We start from the raw sequence: 7,317 nt of genomic DNA on the forward strand, positions 1-7,317 counted from the left end.
GAGCGAAACAGGCAGACTGATGAAGCACACTGCTGAGGGGGGCAGCGGGCGTGGCAGGAGAGGTCTGCGCACCACGTGGGACCCTCGCCGGTGGCCTGGGTGGGGGGTGAACCGGCGCTGCAGAGGCTGTGGGCGGCTTCGCAGCCCAGCGCTCAACCGCTGTGCCACCAGGGGAGGCCCAGAAAAGTACCCTCTTTAATAAATGGTTTTGGGAAACATGGAAGCCACTTGCAAAAAAACTGAAACAAGACCCACGTTAACTCCATACAAAAAATAATAATAATAATAATTCACAAAAATTAATTCAAAGTGGATTAAAGATCTGGATATAAGATCCAAAACCATAAAGATTGGCTCTGAAATCTATGAAAGACTACACAGAGGGCACATTACAGAAAATCTACCACAAAGTTCTATCTGGGGACTCAACCCCAGCAGCAAGGGAAACGAAAGTGAAAAGAAACAAGTGGGACTACCTCAAAATTAAAAGCTTCAGTAGCTCAAAAGAAACCCTCTCCCAGGGCCTTCCCCGTGGCGCAGCGGTTGAGCGCTGGGTTGCGAAGCTACCAGCCTCTGCAGCACCGGCTCGATCCCTGGCTGCTCCCCGGCCATCAGAGGACGGTCCCACATGGCGCGCAGACCTCTCCTGCCGCCCTCTGCTCCCCTGAGCAGTGTACTTCGGTCCTTCTGCCTGCTCTTCTCCCCGCTCTGGCTCTGGTGAATTCTCTCACCCTCCCGCGCTTCTGACTGTACCCAGTGCATGTATTAAAAAAAAAATAAATAAATAAATAAAACATGCCTCTATTAAAAAAAAAAAAAAAAAAAAAGAAACCCTCTCCCAAACAAAATGGCAATCTACAGAATGGCAAAAAAATATTTGCACACCACCATCTGACAAGGGGCTAATCTCCAAATTTACAAAGTACTGATTCAATCCAGCAACAAAGAAACAATCAAAAATGGTGGACACTTTTCTAAGGAAGACATTCAGATGGCCCACAGATACATGAAAAATCATTCAACATCACTTATTATCATGGAAATGCAAATCAAAACCGCATTGAGATGCCTCCCTCAACCCCGAGAAAATGGCCCATATTAAAAACAAACAAACAAATGGACTCAACAACTGTTGGTGACGTTGTGGCGAAAAAAACAAACTCAATGTACTGATGCTGGGAATGCAAGCTACTACAGCCCCTGTGAAGACGGTACGGAGATGGCGCAAGAAAATTAAAATGGAAATTCTGTATGATCTGGCAATACCTCTATTAGGTATTTATCCAAATAATATGAAAATTCAATACAAGACTTATCTATGACTATGTGCATAGCAGCCCCTGTCCACAGTTGCCAAGTCATGGAGCCAACCCAAGTGTCCTTCAACAGATGACTGGATAAAGCTACTGAGGAATAGATACTTGATGGAGTCCTACACAGCCGTGGGAAAGATGAAATTGTGGCATTTGGGGCAAAATAGGTGGACCTCAAGATAGTTATGTTAAGTGGAATCAGTCAAAAAGTGAAAGGCAGCTATTGGGTGGTTTCACTCATCTGTGGAATATAAATAACCAAAATACATACGCAGGCAAGTATAGTGCAAACAATTTTTGAACTCAGTGAAAGAACATAATGGTTATCAGAGGGAATTGTGGGGAGGGAGGAGGGGTGAGAGAGGGAGGCCGATGGGGTACGGGTACAGGTGGTTTGGCAGAGGGCGAGTGGAACGTGTGCACATATGGAAGAGCAAAAGTGTAACCACCCCCAATTACAGTTTGCCCAAGACTGCACTTGCCACGCTTACCAACATCAAGATTATAGAGGGGCTGTTGTAAATGACTTTCTGTCATTGGCCAAGCTATTACTGGGCAAGTGGGATCCTCCTCCTCACTCCCACTGGAGCAGTGACGCAGCATCAGTCCCCGTTACACATGCAAGGCGTGCCTCTTCTGCTTGGATTCTGCAGTGTGTGCTGAGGGCACGTGTGTGGGTGCTCTATTCTAGCTTATGAGTGCATTTGTTTCTTTGTTTTTATTTTTTAAAGATTTTTTTTCATCTATGCATACAAGAACGGGGGTGTAGGCCAGAGGTGCACGGAGTGAGAGGATTCACCAGAGACAGAGTGGGGAGCAGAACAGGTGGATCCACTGAAATACACTGCTGAGGGGAACAGGGGGCCAGTGAGGAGAGGTCTGCTGCGCCATGTTGGTTAGCACCCTGGCCAGGGATGGAACTCATGTCATGCCACAGTGGCTGTTGATAGCTTGATAGGTGCAGGGGCGTCCCTGCGCCGCCAGGGAGGCCCCTTGACTGCATTAAAATGAAATTTCTGTATATTAGTGTTCAAAGAACCGAATAAACAGAACTCCTTTACAGAGAATAACAATGAGGACCTTTACTAACCATCGTGGAAGATCTTGCTGAGGAAGTAACATTTAAACTGAGATCTGCCAACAGAACAGCCATTAGGCCAATGAGGGTGGGGGGAGGACTGGGAGGGTATTGCTATAGGCAGCAAGAAAAGCAAGAATTAAATTTATCCTCAGATGGAAAGGTTAATGACGTGGAGAACACAAAGTCAAGGGAAAGACCAACGGCCAGATGAGGATAAAGAGCTGGGTAGGAGCAGGTTCATGGGGGGCCATGCGGACAGTGCCAAAGAGTTTGAATTTAATCTAGTGCACGGGAAAGCCATAAATAGAGGGGTTCTAAGTGAAAAGGTGATAGGACATGATGCCAATGTGTGGAATGACTGGAGAGTAGTGTTCACGATTAACAAAAAGCAATCAATAGTGGCTTTTCCGCCAAAATCTGAGTTGATTTTTATTTTTTATTATTTTTTTAAAGACTTATTTATTTATGTATACAAGAACTGGGGTACAGGCTAGAGGTGTGGGGGGTGAGAGGATTCACCTGAGACAGAGTGGGGAAACAGAACAGGCAGACTGACCGAAACACACTGCAGCGGGCGAAACAGGAGAGGTCTTCTGCGCCATGTGGGTAGCTCCCTGGCCGGGGTTCGAACTCTTGCTGCAGTGGCTGTGGAGAGCTTCATAGGTTGCATCTTAACCCCTTGCGCCACCAGGGAGGCCCCCAAATCTGAGTTCATTAAAAAAAACAAACAAACAAATGGCAGTGTGGTAAGTGCAGTCTTGTGCCAAGATGCACACATGCTTCTCCTTAATCCAGGGCCAGCAGCCCCTTCTATAGCTTTTGGAGAGCTGCGTGGTGGAGATGCCCCCTTACTTTCACTGCTGTGGCTATCACTTCTCACCAGAGATGCAAGGCCTGCTGGGTCCTGTGGTTTGCTGATTGTGTGTGTTTGGGTACTCTCTTTGAGACTCCTAACCTCGCTTAAATAAAGTGTCTGTACATTCATGCGTGGCTTGACGTCATTTGGGCCAACAATGAGCGACATATACAACGGAGGTCCCAATAGGCTCTACCACCTACCGGTTTGTGAAATGACACCCTGTGGCATTCAAACAATGACAAAATTGCCACATCTAGAGAGCCACACATTTCTCAGAGAGTATTCCCATCATCAAGCAATGCATGATCGCATATTAATTTTCTTTTGTTAAAGATTTATTTTAATTTATTTATGCTTACAAGAACTGGGGTGTAGGCCAGAGGTGCAGGGGGTGGGTGAGTGGATTCACCAGAGACAGAGTGGGGAGCAGAACAGGCGGATCAACTGAAATACCCTGCTGAGTGGAGCAGCAGATGAGACATGTGGGTTAGCTCCTTGCCTGGGGATCGAATTCATGCCCCAGTGGCTGGTGATAGCTGAAAGGCACTGAGACTTTAAAGCCTACACCACCAAGGAGGCCCCTGTATATTAATTTTCACATTTCCCCTTTTGATCAAGATCTTTCTCTGAAAGCATCACTGATGGGGAGTCCCAGATTTAATGCCCTCTTGTCTTTTACTGCCAAGAAGGACCTTGTCTGGGTGTCATGTCCCATCTTGGAGGGAAGAAAGAGCTTAGATGGGAAACCCATTCAGGTCACATTAGAGTAACAAAGAGGGCAGAAGAGAGAGAAGCCCTCTCTCTCTCTCTCTCTCTCTCTGTCTCTCTCTCTCTCTCTCTCTCTCCCCCTCCCCTTCTCCCCCCCCCCCTTCCCTCCCTCCCTCTGCCACAGACATTTCTCAACTACAGGCAATTTTGTCTTCTTGAAATGGAAAGCTCTGGATATTGTCGAAGTGCTGATTCAGCTTTATCTCATCAGGCATGTCATTTTTACCAACGTTTGGTAGACAACGACTACAGAGTTTAACAATAAAGACACAAAGCAGAATTAACATACTATTACTAGCTAGCCCCGTTTGTAAGATGGTGCTAAACCAGAAGCCAAAGCCAAAGGCAGCTGGCCAAGCAGATCAAAAGACCAAGGGACGTTTGTTGCAACTTGCTGTAATGAACATAATTTTTCCTTAATTTTATGTAATTTGATTTCTACATTTCCAGAGGCTTTTATCTATGTGTAACAGGTGGTGTTTGCTTTCACACAGATATCTCCTTGTTCAGCAGGTAGGGGCTCAAGGGCTCTATGATTTTTGAAGACTACTTCAGCCTATGAGTCAAGTGACTACTGCTGATCTGAAACAGTTTGACTATGGAATTGGCCAGCTCTTCTGAAGTTGAGAGAGGTTTCTCTCCTTTTTTTTTTTTTTAATGCTGAATTCCACTGCCAGAAATGTTCCCCCGTTTTGGAGCTGACGGGGAGATGCATACAAGACCTCTTCCATGGAAGAGAGTGAGCAAATGAGGCAAGAAGCAACAAAGAAAGGCACACGAACTGGTTTGTAGGGAGGTCATCTCCTCGGGGGTGGCCTGCTTCAAATTCCTGGAACATCTTCCTTCCAGGTCACTCGGTCCAGTCAGGATTTAGTGTTTTCTTCAGATGTTGTCCTGTGAATGCAAGAGTCTGTGCCTTCAAGTTTGGTCGCACAAGGTCCGTCAGCAGAACGTCATCATCAGGGGCCTTTCCAGTGAGGTTGAAGAGACATATCCTGGAGGCGTCTTTTCCAAGAGACACAATCACCAGGTTCCTGGGTGTGTCGCTTAAGGTCTCTGTCTCCCTGGAGTGCTCTGTGAAAAAATTGCTCCAACGGAACATGGTTATTTTGGATAGAAGTAATTAGGCCTTTCCAACACCGAGGTAAATCTCCCTCAGTTAACTTAGCTCAAAGAGGCAGGGACGAGCTGCATTGGGCATCCCGTGATTATCTTGATGGTTGAGAGTTTCTGAGTTCCAAAAGCCGTGGATCTGAGATTTAGAAGGACCAACGGCAACACCTTTGGCCAAGTTGTTTGGAAGCTGTCTAAAAATTTGGCCATTTGAGTGTTAATAGTACCATTGGTGCATTCAACTAAATCACAGGATCAAGGGTTGTAGGCAAGTGAAAATGTTGCAAAACCAGCCACATGGCCCAAACTTGTTGAAACATTTAATCAGCAAAATGGGTTCCTTGGTCACTGCGAAATTCATCCCAGACAGGAATAAATGTTTCCAAAAGCACTTGCTGGCTTCAAAGGGAAGGCTTCAGTCCAGTGAGAAAACTCACAGACCATGACTAAAACATCCTTAAACGCCCATGAGACAGGAGCAACTGTATGAAATCCATTTGCCAAGACTTGACTGACCCATTAGGCAATTGCAATGTCCAGGGACAGTGCAAACAGGCCTCTCTGGATTGTATTTTGGACAGGTAGGATGTATGTTTTCAGCCTTCTTAATATCTCCCACCAATGCTGGTCCATGAATGCTCTCACTTTATTGGTGGAATGAACAAACGGTTTGCTGCAAGTGCAGTGGTTGGGAGTGAAGATTTTTTGTTTTAAAGATTTATTTATTTATGCATACAAGAACTGGGGTACAGGCCAGAGGTGTTGGGGTGAGAGGATCACCAGAGACAGAGTGGGGAACAGAACAGGCAGATTGACTGAAATACACTGCCGAGGGGAGCAGCGGGCGAGTCAGGAGAGGTCTGCTGCGCCATGTGGGTCTCCTCCCTGGCCGGGGACCAAACTCATGCTTCAGTGGTTGCGGATAGCTTCGTAGGCTGCGTCTTAACCCCTTGCGCCACCAGGGAGGCCCGGGAGAGAAGATTTTAAAGCTTCCAGCAGAACTGGGTTGTGATTGGGCCCAAACCAGAACTTTTTCTGAGGCCAATTATAAGACTTCTCTAGCCAGTTTTTCTACGGTATCATCCCTGGGGAATGCCCTTTGAACCATGGTAGGGATTTAGCTGCTATTGGCTCCTTTAAGAGCAACACTCCTTGTGGAAAATGTCAGCAAGGTGATTTCCTTCCAGTTAACTTCCAGAGAGTCAAGTTTAGAGTGCCCTGGAATCTCAGTAATAGCTAAGAACATAAGGACTGTTTTAAATTTTGTCTCCACTGGAAGTAAGCAATGTTGTTCCTACAGCATTCCAAAATCGTGCTCTAGTCCAAAAGAATATCTATGATCACTACACATTTTTGGCAGTTTGTCCTTGGCTTTGGGCGCAGGGCCGCAGGAGCATGTGCTAATTGGCTGTACTAAAGGCAAAGGTGCCGCTTCAGTTAGAGCAAAGGATGGTGGTGACACGGCATATCCACTGCAATATTTGCCGTTTTTTCACTATGGTGGTTCACAAACCAAGAGTGAACCATGAGAAGTCAGCACCACCCAAAGGCGTTTCTTACAGGCTCACTCACCAGTGGTCAGGAGGTGATCTGCCAGTGTCAAGCAGTCGTGAGGGACTTGGGTGGTAATAGTGGGGAGAAGGATGACAAGGTTAAGGCTATTACAGTGTGAAAGGGTTTATATGGGGAGCAGTTAATAAAAGGATTTCACAGGAGGTGAGGTGGCTAAAAAAAAAAAAAAATAGGCTGAATGTGATGAGACCTTAGCATGAAATGTAACACGGTTAAGAGGAGCCATAACAATTTCCTCAGTTGCCTTACCTAAAAGGGCAAAGACAGCGAGGCTCATAGGTCCAGTTGCCAGCTATACAGCCCTGTGTTTCAGTAGTGGCCTCCGTGTTTGTGGGTGAGTAGCTGAAGGGCATATAACCTTCTTCTTCTTTCTTTTTTTTTCCCCCAAAGATTTATTTATTTATTTATCTATGCATACAAGAACTGGGGTACAGGCCAGAGGTGTGGAGCGTGAGAAGATTCACCAGAGACAGAGTGGGAGCAGAACAGGCAGATTGACTGAAATACACTGCAGAGCGTAGCAGCAGGCGAGACAGGAGAGGTCTGCTGCGCCATGTGGGTAGCTCCCTGGCTGACCCGGGCTATCGAACTCGTGCTGCAGAGGCTGTGGA

Source organism: Talpa occidentalis, unplaced genomic scaffold (assembly GCF_014898055.3).
Source record: "Talpa occidentalis isolate TD23 unplaced genomic scaffold, MPIMG_talOcc4v2.1 talOcc4.5, whole genome shotgun sequence".
Taxonomy (NCBI): Eukaryota; Metazoa; Chordata; class Mammalia; order Eulipotyphla; family Talpidae; genus Talpa; species Talpa occidentalis.